This window comes from Stegostoma tigrinum, chromosome 33 (genome assembly GCF_030684315.1).
Source record: "Stegostoma tigrinum isolate sSteTig4 chromosome 33, sSteTig4.hap1, whole genome shotgun sequence".
Classification (NCBI taxonomy): Eukaryota; Metazoa; Chordata; class Chondrichthyes; order Orectolobiformes; family Stegostomatidae; genus Stegostoma; species Stegostoma tigrinum.
Genome location: NC_081386.1, coordinates 35033027 through 35048386, shown reverse-complemented (window position 1 = coordinate 35048386; position 15360 = coordinate 35033027). Strand labels below are relative to the sequence as shown.

The window sequence follows — 15360 nt, the reverse complement described above, 5'->3', positions numbered from 1 at the left end:
CTGAGCCGACTTGTACACAAGTTGAAACACAATAAAAAACAGTAACAATACAATATAAAATAGCCATTTGTACACTTGAGAAAAAGGTCGCACATCGGATCTTTAGAATTATTATTAATATGGGGTCTCATGAATAAGTCGGACATTAGTAAGTCTGTGTTGATGCATACTGACACCAAGGTGAATCTGTTTAGCCATAATTTTCAAAACTGTGCTACATATAGCGTTTTGTCTTACCATATCAAGCATCCCAAGATGAATCACTTTACACTTCACACATTGATATTCATTTGGCAACTTTAACTGGATGGTGTTTAATTCCTCATAGGTAGTAAAGGAATATGAAAAACTCTTATGTATTTAGGAACGTTTCCAATACAATATCAGAAAAATACGAAGTGTTAAAATAAGTTATAAAATAAACATCTAAAATGCACTTATTGCTCTAAAAACCATAATAAATTGATAACAAAAAAGCTACCTTACCACATTTTTAAAGCTATCAATCATCTACGTTTCTTATATAAGCATTTGCCTTAAGAATCACGTTTGGATAATATTTCAGACATTTGGCAAAAACCAAAAAAATAGAATATGCATGCAACCTACTGGAACTTGTCCTGAAGTAAGCACATCGCTGTTCTAGCGAATTAAGCAACGCTGCTTCAATGTAACTATTTCTCCCATCAGCAGCAAGACATCATAAGAGCAATCAGCAGCACTTTAAGAACTCCTGGCACCTGATTACTGGATTAAAACTGATAAAACTGATTCCACTGACAAAATGATGTTCTCAACAGTTTATCCAGAATTTATGTTCCAGTCTTTTAGTTCATCTATGAATCTAAATCTTTTGAACTGGAGTTAACATAAATTATATTTCAAGTTTACAATATGTTCACATTATCATATTTCTTATGTAAATGCCAAAGATCCTTAAATGTTGAGGATGAAAAAAGTCAATTCAAATGAAAAGAAACAACTTTTAGCCATGTACAACATTACTACAATGACTTGAGACTTCCTACACCTTTACTAACATGTAAAAGGGACCAATACAATTCACGTTATAATCATAATTATTTATTGTTAGTCATGAACTCATTAAGATTGTCAGTTGTCATGCTGGGGTGATTCCAGTCACAAGCTAAAAATTATTTTCAGTCACACTATTATCTTGTCATGGGAGTATACACTGCCCTTAAAATGCTAACATCAAGTTAACCTATAACTCTAGATGGACTGATATCAACACCAGCTGGCAAACGCTGATTTTATTTCTGATCATGTATTAATTATGTCAGCAACCTGCATCAACCAACACACCAGATGAATAGTTACTATGGAGATGTGCAATTCATCTGACAACAGTTCTCACTGTGATTCAATATGGCACAGTTAACTAAAATAAATTGTGGAAAAGTTGAAATTAATAACATTTGAACTATTGCACTATTACAAAATAAACACACTGGTAATGTGTGTCAGATGGAGCATTATTGTTTGTAGCAGGGACCTGCGTAAGGCTATGAGTATTGGAAGTTTTTCAGCAAGTGAAATGAGGGGTATACAGGAGAACCGGCTACACATAGCAACACTTAAAGGAGCTGGAGAGAGAAGGAGCTTGGGACACACAGCTACGTCCAGGAGGAGGAGGAGACAGGAGGACTTAGAGACATACGGCCCCTTTGAGCCTGCTCTGCCATTCAATGACTGCTATGTTTCTCAACCCTATTCTCCTCATAAACATTGATCCGTTTACTAATCAAAAACCTATCTAGATCTTTACTAAAGACACAGAATGACTTGTCCTCCACAGCCCCCTGCAGACATATGAGTTCCACAGTTTAACTAACCTTCCTCCTCATCTCAGTTCTAAAGGGTCATCCCTTCACTCTGAGGCTGCATCCTGGGGTCCTAGTCTCTCCTACTAGTGGAAAGATCTTCTCCACATCCATTTTATCCAGGCCCCTCAGTATCCTGGAAGTTTCAGTCAGATCCCCCTCATCCTTCTAAACTCGACTGACAGCAGACCCAGGGTCCTCAGTTGCTCCTCAAATGACAAGCCATTCATTCCCAGGATCATTCTTGTACCTCCTCTGGACCCCCTCCATCGCCAGCACAAATCTCCTTAGTTATGAGACGAAAAACTGCTAAAAATTATCCCAAGAGTGGTCTGACCACAGCCTTCTAGAGCTCAGCAGTACATCTCTACTCTTTTATAGAAGCCCTCTTGAAGTGAATGCTAACACTGCATTTGATTTCGTAACTGCCACTTGAACCGGCATGTTAACCTTAAGCGAGTCCTGAACCATTTAAGTCCCTTTGTGCTTCAGATTTCCAAAGCCTTTCTCCATTTAGACAATAGACTATGCCTCTATTCTTCCTATCAAAGTGCATAACCTGACACTTTCCAATATTGCATTGCATCTGCCACTTCTTTGCCCACTAGCCTAGTATATCCAAGTCCACTGTAGCCTCCCTACTTCCTCAACAGTACTTACCTCCCCAGCTATTCTGGGGTCATCCGCAAACTTACCCCACAGTTCTGAAGAAGTGTGACTGGGCCCGAAATGTTAACTCTTTTTTCCTTCACAGATGCTGTCAGACCTGCTCAGCTTTTCCAGCAACTTTGTTTTTGTTCCTGATTTACAGCATCTGCAGTTCTTTCAGTTCAGTTTTTTTGTCCAAAATATCAAAGCAAAACGTGAATAGTTGTGGCCGCACACCGATTCCTGTGGACCTCCACTAGTTACTGGCTGCCATCCTGAAAAATACCCCTTGATCCCTACTCTCTGTCTTCTGCGAGTCAGCCAATCCTTTATCCATGACAGTAACTTGCCCCTAACACCATAGGCTCTTATTTTATTTGGCAGCCATCTGTGCGGCACCTTGTTATAGGCTTTTTGGAAATCAAATAGCTCACATCCACCGGCTCTCCTGTGTCACAGAGACAATGGAGAGGTGGATTAGGCCACAGAACAAGTGAAAAGAACTAGCATGTTGCTTGGGATGAACATGGTTTTCTCATTTTATAATAGAAACAGAAATTGCTCAACTGGTCTGGCAGCATCTTTGGGAAGAAAGCAGAAATAACATTTTGAGTCCAGTGACTTTTCATCAGATGCGCTGATTCAAAATACTCTGCGATCTTCCCACAGATGCTGCCAGAACAGCTGGGTTTCGCCGGCAATTTCTGGTTTTCTTTCAGATCTCCAGCATCCACAGTCATTACTGTTATCATTGCTATTAATAGATTATTAATCACAGTTTTAGGCAAGCAAAGCAACTAAGATTGATCCCAACATTTTGGATTTATTTTTATTCAGCTTCATCTGCATCTGCTGTTTAGAATTAAAGCTCTGCTTGAAGATTGGCTTACCTCAGACGCTTGGACTTGTTACAGAAATCCTGGTGTTTTGCGAGACGTTCAGTGCATTTCAATAGATCTATACAACTGGCATACTTTGAAAGGTAGCTTCTTTAGGAAGATCCCTGAGGTACAGCAAGGGTCAAAATACAAAGGGCAACGGATTAGTGACGGTTTCAGTGGAAGGAACTTATGCAATAACAGCACAGCAGAAAATACGCATAAGTTAATCGCAGTGGCCTAATCAATGTGTCATTGCCTGTGGGCCTTGGAAGCCAATGCGAATGAAATCTGCTGTAGAACTTCATTACTACCACAGAAAAGGAAGAGAAAAGATTGTGCTTATTGAAACAAATAAAAAATGTACAAACGAGAAACATTCTTAGCTATTTCAGTGCAAAAGAAATGCAAATTCAAACCACAGGTAAGCTTTTGGCAATAGTTTCGATACTCAAGTTGAATATTAATGTTTATCCCATAGTTCTGGAGTACTACATTCTCAGTAATGTGACCTCCATGTTATTATGACAGAGTATAGCGAAATGTCCAAACTTGGGAAGGCATACAAATAATTTAGTCACAGTGTAATACCAATCATTAGCATCATGCTTACTCATCTGTGACCTCCTCTCCCCCCAATTATCCTCCCTGTTTTTAAGATACATTCCTTAAATGGGTGACCTCAATGGCTATGGTTTTAGCTCCTCTGGTGACATCTGTCTTTTTTCACAGCCTGTCTACTTCTGTCAAAGCAGAATTAGATGTTGATGTTGATGAAAGTTTATGTACAGTGTGTTATAATCTGCATAATACAATCTCTTTAGGGATTATAAAGGTCAAATGATGAAAATGGTAAATGGCGGCACTGGAGAATGTTGCCAGTGAGCGACCTGATGCTGATGGTTCCTCTCTCTGCAGGAGGATGCAAAGTTCAATGATGGTTACTTTGGGAGAGTATAGTATCTACTTTAAAAAGGTCCTCATGCGATATGCTCATGAAAATGTATGATATATTCTCCCATGCTAGCATGGCAGTAATGCTGCTGGACTATGAATTTAGGAATCTGGACTAATAATCATGAGGATATATTCAAATCCTGTGTTAGAAGTTTCAGAATTTGAACTGAAATAATCAAAAATCCTGAAAAGACTGGCATTAACACCAGTAAGATGTCACCAAAAATCTCAGGTTCATTAACGTTGCTCAGTGTCTTCACCAAGTATGATCTCTGAAACCCCAGACATGCATCAACATGGCTGACTCTCAAGTGCAAACTGATACGGGCTCAGTTTCATGTATTTCCCAGGAATAACAGAAGAATACACACATATGAATCTGTGAATAAAAGGAAGACCAATATTTCTCAAAACAGTATCCAATAATCATTCTCTGGGAAAACAAAGAGTTTGGAGGAGTAAGTGGCCACAAATAAGAATACAATCAATTTCATTGACTTGCTTTCTGCAACATCACTACAACATTAAAGCAGTGAATGACAAACAACTAGATGACGATCTGGAAAACAGCAGCAGGTTTTTAAATAATGAAGACCAACTGAATAAGAGACTGCCTTTTTAATACAGTTTCATTTGATTCTCAGAACTTAAAATACACCACTCAGATCTCCTAAATGACTGCACTGTCAGAATTCCCAAGTTAACAAAAAGTCAGTACTCTAATCTTCCTAGCAGGTACTGTATGTCAATGTGCAAATAGCTGCCCCTCCCTACCTCCCCACCTATACTCTCCTCTCCACCTATCTTCTCTTCCATCCATCTTCGGTCCGCCTCCCCCTCTATATCCCTATTTATTTCAGAACCCTCTCCCTATCCCCCTCCGTGATGAAGGGTCTAGGCCCAAAACGTGGGATGGGGTGAGGGTTCTGGAATAAATAGGGAGAGAGGGGGAGGCGGACCGAAGATGGAGAGAAAAGAAGATAGGTGGAGAGGAGAGTATAGGTGGGGAGGTCAGTCAAGGAAAGACAGACAGGTCAAGGAGGTGGGATGAGGTTAGTAGGTAGGAGATGGAGGTGCGGCTTGGGGTGGGAGGAAGGGATGGGTGAGAGGAAGAACAGGTTAGGGAGGCAGAGACAGGTTGGACTGGTTTTGGCTTGCAGTGGGTGGAGGGGAAGAGCTGAGCTGGTTGTGTGGTGCAGTGGGGGGAGGGGACGAACTGGGCTGGTTTTGGGATGCGGTGGGGGAAGGAGAGATTTTGAAGCTGGTGAAGTCCACATTGATACCATTAGGCTGCAGGGTTCCCAAGCGGAATATGAGTTGCTGTTCCTGCAACCTTCGGGTGGCATCATTGTGGCACTGCAGGAGGCCCATGATGGACATGTCATCTAAAGAATGGGAGGGGGAGTGGTAATGGTTTGTGACTGGGAGGTGCAGTTGTTTATCGCGAACCGAGCGGAGGTGTTCTGCAAAGCGGTCCCCAAGCCTCCGCTTGGTTTCCCCAATGTAGAAGAAGCCACACCGGGTACAGTGGATGCAGACGTGCAGGTGAACCTCTGCTTAATGTGGAAAGTCATCTTGGAGCCTGGGATAGGGGTGAGGGAGGAGGTGTGGGGGCAAGTGTAGCATTTCCTGCGGTTGCAGGGCAAGGTACCGGGTGTGTGCATCCCAAAACCAGTCCAACCTGTCTCTGCCTCCCTCACCTGTTCTTCCTCTCACCCATCCCTTCCTCCCACCCCAAGCCGCACCTCCATCTCCTACCTACTAACCTCATCCCACCTCCTCGACCTGTCCGTCTTCCCTGGACTGATCTATCCCCTCCCTACCTCCCCACCTATCTTCTTTTCTCTCCATCTTCGGTCCGCCTGCCCCTCTCTCCCTACTTATTCCAGAACCCTCACTCCATCCCCCTCTCTGGTGAAGGGTCTAGGCCCGAAACGTCAGCTTTTGTGCTCCTGAGATGCTGCTGGGCCTGCTGTGTTCATCCAGCCTCACATTTCATTATCTTGGATTCTCCAGCATCTGCAGTTCCCATTATCACTGATAGCATTGGAGGTAGGTCATAACAGATTCACTAGGCTGATTTCTAGGATGAATGGGTTGACTTACAAAGAACAGCTAATGAGGGCAGGCCTTTACTCAATAGTTTAGAAGAATGAGGGCTGTTCTTAAGAAAACATACAAGATTCTAAAGGGGCACAATAAAGTGTGGGGTCATACACTTTGGAAGAAGAATGCAGAAATGGGGGCAAGTATTGGAAATATGAATTACAAAAGGGACCTCGAAGCCCTGGTTCAGGATTTTCTTAACGTCAGCATGCAAGTTCCAATGGCAATTAGGAAGGCCAATGTAATGTTAGCTTTCATTTTGAGAGGTCTACAATACAACAGCAGGGATATACTGCTGAGCTTGTGTAAGGCTCTGGTCAAACAGCAATTGGAATATTGAGAGTACCCTTGGACCCCATACCCAAGAAAGGATGTGCTGGCCATGGAGGGTTTCCAGAGCTGGTTTACAATAAAATCTTGGGAATGAAGGGCTTGTCATATGAGGAGTGGGAGAGGATTCTCGGTCTGTGCTCATTAGAATCTTGAAGGACGACTGGGGATTTCATTGAAACTTACAGAATACTGAGAGGTCTGGATAGAATAGATATGGAGAAATTGTTTCCATTGAAAGGAGAGACTAGAGCCCCAGTCTGAAAGTGAAAGATTAACCTTTTAGAACTGAGATGAGGAGATACTTCTTCAGCCAAAGGGTGGTTAATCTGTTGAACTCATTGCCATTGAAGACTATGAAGATCAAGTCATTGAGAGTGTCTTTAAGAAAAAGGTACATGGATTCTCGAATAGTAAGGGAGCAAGGGTCACAAGGAGCTGGCAGGAGAATGGCACTGAGAAACATTCTAGCCATGATCTAATGACAGTGCAGGCTCAATGGGCTAAATGATCTAATTCTGCTCCTACTTCTATGGTCTCAAGGCTCGATAGGGTAAATGTTGAAAAAGTGCTTCAACAAGTAGGGGGAATCTCAAATCAGTTAGGGGTTACACATAAAAAATGAGGGCACTCATTTAAAATGCTTCCATTTCTGGTTGAGCAGCCGCGCAAGCAGAGGCCTGGAGCAGGGGCCTATCAGGAAGCTGTTTTTGAATCATTAAAAAGCTTACCTCGTGAATAGGCGGAGGTACGCTGAGCAGGAGCGGACACAGGACTGGTGAGTAAGTGAGGTAATTTATTTGTGTGGTTGCGTTACCTGAAACGCTACTCGGGTAGTGTCTCCCATCCATCCTCCTCCTCTAACCAAAAAAAAGGTTCTGTGTGCCTGATTGGTAAGGTAACTAGTTTGTTTTTTATTCTTTATTTTTTAAACAGTCTCCTTGGGAATTTAGAATAATGGGAACGGAGGTCGGGGCAGTTGAATGTTCCTCCTGCAGAATGTGGGAGGCAAGGGTCGCCACTAGTGTCCCTGCTGACTACATCTGCGGGAAGTGCACCCAACTCCAGCTCCTTGAAAACCGTGTGAGCGAACTAGAGCTGGAGCTGGATCAACTTCGGATCATTCGGGAGGCAGAGGGGGTTATTGAGAGGAGTTACACGGAGGTAGTCACTCATCAGGTACAAGAAAAAGACAGATGGGTTATGGTCAGGGGACGGGAAGGGAGCCGGCAGGCAGCGCAGGGATCCCCTGTGGCCATTCCCCTCAACAATAAGTATACTATTTTGGATACTGTTGGGGGGGGACTTACCAGGGGAAAGCAGTGGGGCACAGGTGTCTGGCAGAGTCTGTCCCTGCTGCTCAGAAGGGAAGGGGGAAGAGGAGCAGAGCAGTAGTCATTGGGGACTCCATAGTTAGGGGGACGAGAGAGACTCACGGTCGGTGTGTTGCCTCCCAGGTGCCAGGGTGCGTGATGTCTCTGATCGTGTTTTAGGGATCCTTAAGGGGGAGGGGGAGCAGCCCAAGTCGTGGTCCACATTGGCACCAACGACATAGGTAGGAAGAGAGATGGGGATTTAATATATTGACTGGGAACACTATAGATCGAGTACTATAGATCGGTCAGTTTTTGTCCAGTGTGTGCAGGAGGGCTTCCTGACACAGTATGTAGACAGGCCAACAAGGGACGAAGCCACATTAGATTTGGTACTGGGTAATGAGCCCAGCCAGGTGTTAGATTTGGAAGTAGGTGATAGCGATCACAATTCTGTTATGTTTACTTTAGTGATGGAAAGGGATAGGTGTATATCACTGGGCAAGAGAGTTATAGCTGGGGGAAAGGCAATTTCGATGAGATTAGGCAAGATTTAGGGAGCATAGGATGGGGAAGGCAACTGCAGGGGATGGGCACATTAGAAATGTGGAGCTTATTCAAGGAAAAGCTCCTGTGTGTCCTAGATAAGTATGTACCTGTCAGGCAGGGAGGAAGCTGTAGAGCGCAGGAGCCGTGGTTTATGAAGGAAGTGGGATCTCTGGTCAAGAGGAAGAAGGCGGCTTATGTTAGGATGAGATGTGAAGGCTCAGTTACCGCGCTTGAGGGTTACAAGGTAGCCAGGAAAGACCTAAAGAGAGAGCTCAGAAGAGCCAGGAGGAGACATGAGAAGTTGCTGGTGGATAAGATCAGGGTAAACCCTAAGGCTTTCTATAGGTATTTAAGGAATAAAAGAATGACAAAAGTAAGATTAGGGCCAATCAAGGATAGTAGTGGGAAGTTGTGTGTGGAGTCAGAGGAGATAGGGGAAGCACTAAATGAATATTTTTCAACAGGTTTCACTCGAGAAAACGACAATGTTGTCGAGGAGAATACTGAGATACGGGCTACTAGATTAGGTGGGATTGAGATTCACAAGGAAGCGGTATTAGAAATCCAACAGAGTGTGAAAATAGTTAAGTCCCATGGGCCGGATAGGATTTATCCTAGGATCCTCTGGGAAGCCAAGGAGGAGATTGCCGAACCTTTGGCATTGATCTTTAACTCATCATTGTCTTCAGAAATAGTGCCAGACAACTGGAGGATAGCAAATGTGGTTCCCCTGTTCAAGAAAGGGAGTAGAGGCAACCCTGGGAATTATAGACCAGTGAGCCTTACCTCAGTTGTTGGTAAAGCGTTGGAAAAGGTTATAAGAGATAGGATTTATAATCATCTAGAAAAGAATAATTTGTTTAGGGATAGTCAGCACAGTTTTGTGAAGGGTAGCTCGTGCCTCACAAACCTTATTGAGTTCTTTGAGAAGGTGGCCAAACAGGTAGATGAGAGTAAACCGGTTGATGTGTTGTATATGGATTTCAGCAAGGCTTTCGATAAGGTTCCCCACAGTAGGCTATTGTACAAAATGTGGAGGAATGGAATTGTGGGAGATATTGCAGTTTGGATCGGAAATTGGCTTGCTGAAAGAAGACAGAGGGTGGTAGTTGAGTAGATGATGGGAAATGTTCATCCTGGAGACCAGATACTAGTGGTGTACTGCAAGGGTCGGTGTTGGGTCCACTGCTGTTTGTCATTTTTATATATGACCTGGATGAGGGCATAGAAGGATGGGTTAGTAAATATGCAGACGGCACTATGGTCAGTGGAGTTGTGGATAGTGACGAAGGATGCTGTAGGTTGCAGAGAGACATAGATAAGCTGCAGAGCTGGGCTGAGAGGTGGCAAATGGAGTTTAATACAAACAAGTGTGAGGTGATGCACTTTGGTAGGAGTAACCGGAAGGCAAAGTACAGGGCTAATGGTAAGATTCTTGGCAGTGTAGATGAGCAGAGAGATCTCGGTGTCCATGTACACCGATCCTTGAAAGTTGCCACCCAGGTTGACAGGGCTGTTAAGAAGGCATACAGTGTTTTAGCTTTTATTAATAGTGGGATCAAGTTACAGAACCAAGAGGTTATGCTGCAGCTGTACAAAACTCTGGTGCAGCCGCACGGAGTATTGTGTACAGTTCTGGTCACCGCATTATAAGAAAGATGTGGAAGCTTTGGAAAGGGTGCAGAGGAGATTTACTAGAATGTTGCCTGGTATGGAGGGAAGGTCTTACGAGGAAATGCTGAGGGACTTGAGGCTGTTTTCATTAGAGAGAAGAAGGTTGAGAGGTGACTTAATTGAGACATATTAAGATAATCAGAGAGTTAGAAAGGATGGATAGGGAGAGCCTTTTTCCTAGGATGGTGACGGCGGGCACGAGGGGGCATAGCTTTAAACTGAGGGGTGAAAGATATAGGACAGATGTCAGAGGTGGTTTCTTTACTCAGAGTTGTAAGGGAATGGAACGCTTTGCCTGCAACGGTAGTAGATTCACCAACTTTAGGTACATATAAGTCGTCAATGGACAAGCATATGGACGTACATGGAATAGTGTAGGTTAGATGGGCTTGAGATCGGTATGACAGGTCGGCACAACATAGAGGGCCGAAGGGCCTGTACTGTACTGTAATGTTCTATGTTTTATGTTCTATGAGAAGGAATTTCTTCTCCTTGACAGAAAATGTATGTCTGAAATTCTAGCATTCCCAATATGTTGCGGATCCTAGATCCCTGAAAGTATTTAAAACAGTGGATCAATTTTTCAAATAATGAGCATTTGAGCTGATGATGAGCTAGCATGAAAGAGGAGTTGAGGCCTGGAGCAGATCAGCTGTAAATCTTATTGAATGTCTATGCCTTATGTACTTACAGATATCAGACTGAGGATCTCCTTTAAAAAAACAAAATCAATACTACAAGCTTGAAAACTACAGGGCAAGACCTCAGATAAGACTTTAATTTTACATATGCTCATTCAATGCTCGCTCCTAATTGCCCTTGAGAAGTGGGTGGTAAGTCGCCATTTTGCAGTCCTTGAGTGTAGGTACACTCAGTGATTATGGTGAAGGTGTTCCTGAATTTTAACTCAATGACAATGAAGGTACAATAACATAATTCAAAGATAATGGGAACTGCAGATGCTGGAGAATCCAAGATAATAAAGTGTGAAGCTGGATGAACACAGCAGGCCAAGCAGCATCTTAGGAGCACAAAAGCTGACGTTTCGGGCCTAGACCCTTCATCAGAGAGGCATCTGAAGAAGGGTCTAGGCCCAAAACGTCAGCTTTTGTGCTCCTGAGATGCTGCTTGGCCTGCTGTGTTCATCCAGCTTCACACTTGATTAACATAATTCAAAATTAGGATTTTGATTGGCTTGCAGAGGAACTTGCAGATGGCAGTGTTCCCATACATCTCCTTCCCTTGCTTTTCCAGGTGACAGAATTTGTGCATTTGGTAGGTACTGTTGGTGGAGCCCCGGTAAATTACTGCAGTGCATCTTGTAAATGGTACACACTTGGGATGAGGTTAGTAGGTAGGAAATGGAGGTACGCCTGAAGGTAAGAGGAGGGGATAAGTGAGAGGAAGAACAGGTTAGGGAGGCAGGGGCAAGCCGGGCTGGTTTGGGAAGCAGTCGGGGGAGGCAAGATTTTGAAGCTTGTGAAATCCACATTGATACCTTATCTCAGATTGTGAGCCTGAAGATGTTGGGAAACAGGGTGAAACTTTGTTTTGAAGTCCGAGTAAGATCTTTCCAACTTCGTATATATAATTGTTATATTACAATAATGCAATAGTTAAGTTTATTTCTTGCTTTTAAGTAATAAACAAATGTTCTGCAATTGAAAAAGCATCTGTGGCTCCATGTGAATATGTTTCAGTGCCTAACCAGAATGTTAATCATTTGTAAAACGTATGCATTATCTATCAAGCCAGGTTTCATTCTGAAATCTGATTTGGCCAGTAGTATCATTTGATGAGATCAGAATGCTAAGGATTTGTCAACTTCCAGTCCTACTTAATTCTCCAGTACTACTTTTTACCAGTGCTAGTTTCTTTCAGTTGCTCTCTCTTGCTTGGACCACTGAATCTCAACTATTTCAAGGAGACTTTTTGTATCATGCTGCATGAGCACAAATACTTATTTAGCTTCTCTGCTATTTCTCTACTTCCCAAATTAAATCTTCCTATCCCAGTTTGTAATAAGTAGCTTGTCTTTGCTAGTCCTTTCTTTTATACATAAATTGCTTTTGCAATTTGTTTAGTTCTTTGCATGACCAATATGCAGGTGCAGAACTGCTTGAACCACATGTAGGATAGGAATAGGAGCCAATGCAAGAAAACGTACAATGCTTTAACGAGCACAAACAGCAAATCAAGATTGGGTAAATGAAAGTGAGGAACACATCAGAACAACAATCAACACAACAACATGTAAGATTCAAGCACACTTACAAGTTAAGAACACCTAAATGCGAAGTATAAATCTTCAGAAATTAACATCTGGAAGGACAATCTAAACACCAACTCAAATCGACAAAATCTCTTAAATACTTCAGTTTTTTTTCCTGTTTACATGTTTTTTTCCAACAGCCCTGCGTGCTTCATTTTATCTTGGAGAAAAGGGCAGAATTGCTTCAGGAGCTGGTTATTTTAAAAGCCAACAATCAGGGTGTAACCACATGACAAACTGCTATAGCATAAGCAAGCTACAGGAAGGATGCATATATCACTGTTAAATAACTTCTATGAAATTTTCAAGTAAACTGAATATTTAATATTTCTTACCAATAGCACAAGATATAGGTTACCACCAAACACAAGGTGTCTGTGACAATCCCACATGTCCCCATCTACCACCATGGTAACAGCGCCTACCACAGATCAAAATCAACTCTTTCTAACAGATGGAGCACCACTCAAATTCCAAGTTCCCACAAGAAAACCTGCTGGTTTTCTGCTGCTAGCCAGCAACATTCATAGCAAGGAGACACGCCTATCAATCATACTGGCTTAAGAAAAAGTTCTCAGTAGGCAAAATTCCTCAGTATATAATGAAGACAAAACTTCTGCATACTCCTCACATAACCCTGCACTATGCTTGAACAGATTGATGTTAGGAAGGAGGATGCATTACAAATTTTGAAAAACATGAGGATGGATAAATCCCCTGGGCCAGGCGGGATATACCCAAGGTTATTACAGGAAGCGAGGGAAGAGACTGCTGTGCTTTGGCGATGATCTCTGCATCCTCACTGCCCAGGTGATTGGAGGGTGTCAATAGTCTCTGGCTGCTTTCTGTTTCATGAGATAATGGTGGTCAATGCTGTGTTAAACATTACTTGGTCTGGCATGAAAGTCTCTGCACTTGTTGCAATGAAAATAATATAATGTTCTTTTGATATTGCTGGGTGAGGTATGTCTTGTACATTAAAGGAAAGACAAATCCAAAACAGTCAACCACCTCCTCATCAGTTTACAGTCGGACATCAGTGAAGTAGTTGAAGGTGTCATCAATTGTGCAATCAAGCAGCACTTGCTCAATGATTCCCAGTTTGGGTTCTGCCAGGGCAACCTCGCTCCACAGCTCCCAACCCCCTTGCCATTCAATACTGCTATCAACATCTTGGAGGTTATAACTGGATTCATCACAAACACAGTGGCTGCAGCAGCAGATCAGAGGCTAGGCATATTGTGGCGAGTAACTCACCTCCTGACTCCCCAAAGCCCGACCAACATCTACAAGGCACAAGTCTGGAATGTGATGGAATATTCCCTACATGTCTAGATGCGTGCAGCTCCAACATCACTCAAGAAGCTTCATACTATTCAGGGCAAAGCATCCTACTTGACTGGCACCACATCCAAGAGCATCCAGTCCTTCTGTCACTGACACTCAGTAGCAATGTTTATTACTGCATGATGCAGTTTAGAAATTCACCTAAAATCCTCAGTCAGCACCTTCAAAACCTATGAGTACTTCCACCTCAAAGGATAAAGGCAGCTGATGTAAGGGAACACCACCACCTGTAAGTTCTCCTGCAAGCCACTCATCATTCTGGCTTGGAAATATATTGCATTCTTGCACTTTCCCTGGGCCAAAAACTCTGGAATTCCCTCCCTTTTGGCATCATGGGTCAACCTACAGTGGGCAGGGCACACTGGTTCAAGAGACAGCTCACCACCACCTTCTCAAGGACAACTAGAGACAGGAAATAAATACCGGCCAACCAGAAACACCCATGTACCAAGAATGAATAAAAACAAATTTCTTCCTTAACAGCAATGTGGGTATACTTACACAAAATGGACTGCAAGTCAAGAAGGCAGCTCACCACCATCTTTCAAGGACTATTAGGGATGGATGACAGAACACTGGTCCGGCCAGCAAAGATCATATCTCCTAAGTAAAAATAATTAAATTAGGCTGAGAAGTTGCACAATTTGCTAACTGTTTTCTTTGTTCCCACTTCTCCAGCTGAGCAATTTTTCACTCCTCATATCTCCTAATGCCTGCCAGTCAACACCAGAGGTTACGGTCATTGGCAAGATTCTCCCAGTTGTATGCAATGCACATTCGTCTTCACATCTCACTTGCAGAACTCTTTGTAGTGAACGTGAAAGCTATCAGCGAGATATGACTCAAGGCTAGTTCACATACAAAACATCTTTGGGTATGTGTCCATCTTTCATTCAACGAACATGGTCAATCCAAAACAGAGGCCATTAGATCAATACTGAGTATACAGTGACGGAATCAGCTTGCTCCAGAATCTCTGAAATGTTTAAACACAGAACATAGAACAATACAGCGCAGAACAGACTCTTTGGCCCTCGATGTTGCACCGACCTGTGAACTAATCTAAGCCCATCCTGCTGCACTATCCAATCATCATCCATATGCTTATCCAAGGACTGTTTAAATGCCCCTAATGTGGCTGAGTTAACTACATTGGCAGGTAGGGCGTTCCATGTCCTTACCACTCTCCGAGTAAAGAACCTGCCTCTTAAATCTATCACCGCTCAATTTGTAGCTATGCCCCCTCACACAAGCTCATGTTAGCATCCTCGGAAAAAGACTCTCACTGTCCACCCCATCTAATCCTCTGATCATCTTGTATGTCTCTATTAAATCCCCTCTTAGCCTCCTTCTCTCCAATGAGAACAGACCCAAGTCCCTCAGCCTTTCTTCATAAGACCTTCGCTCCAGACCAGGCAACATCCTGGTAAATCTCCTCTGCA

At 43.0% G+C, this 15360-nt stretch overlaps 1 protein-coding gene across 3 annotated transcripts in view; it reads right to left on the bottom strand.

Annotated features, from left to right (window-relative positions):
- Positions 1–15360, bottom strand: part of megf11 (multiple EGF-like-domains 11) — a 498254-nt gene that overhangs the window by 408145 nt on the left and 74749 nt on the right. For 2 of the 3 annotated variants that reach the window (XM_059639362.1, XM_059639361.1), the window contains exon 3: positions 3383–3495. The gene's annotated coding sequence lies outside the window, so the exon portion shown is untranslated. Of the gene's footprint in view, positions 1–3382; positions 3496–14419; positions 14522–15360 lie in introns of all 3 variants that reach the window. The other variant, XM_059639360.1, reaches the window with a different exon arrangement.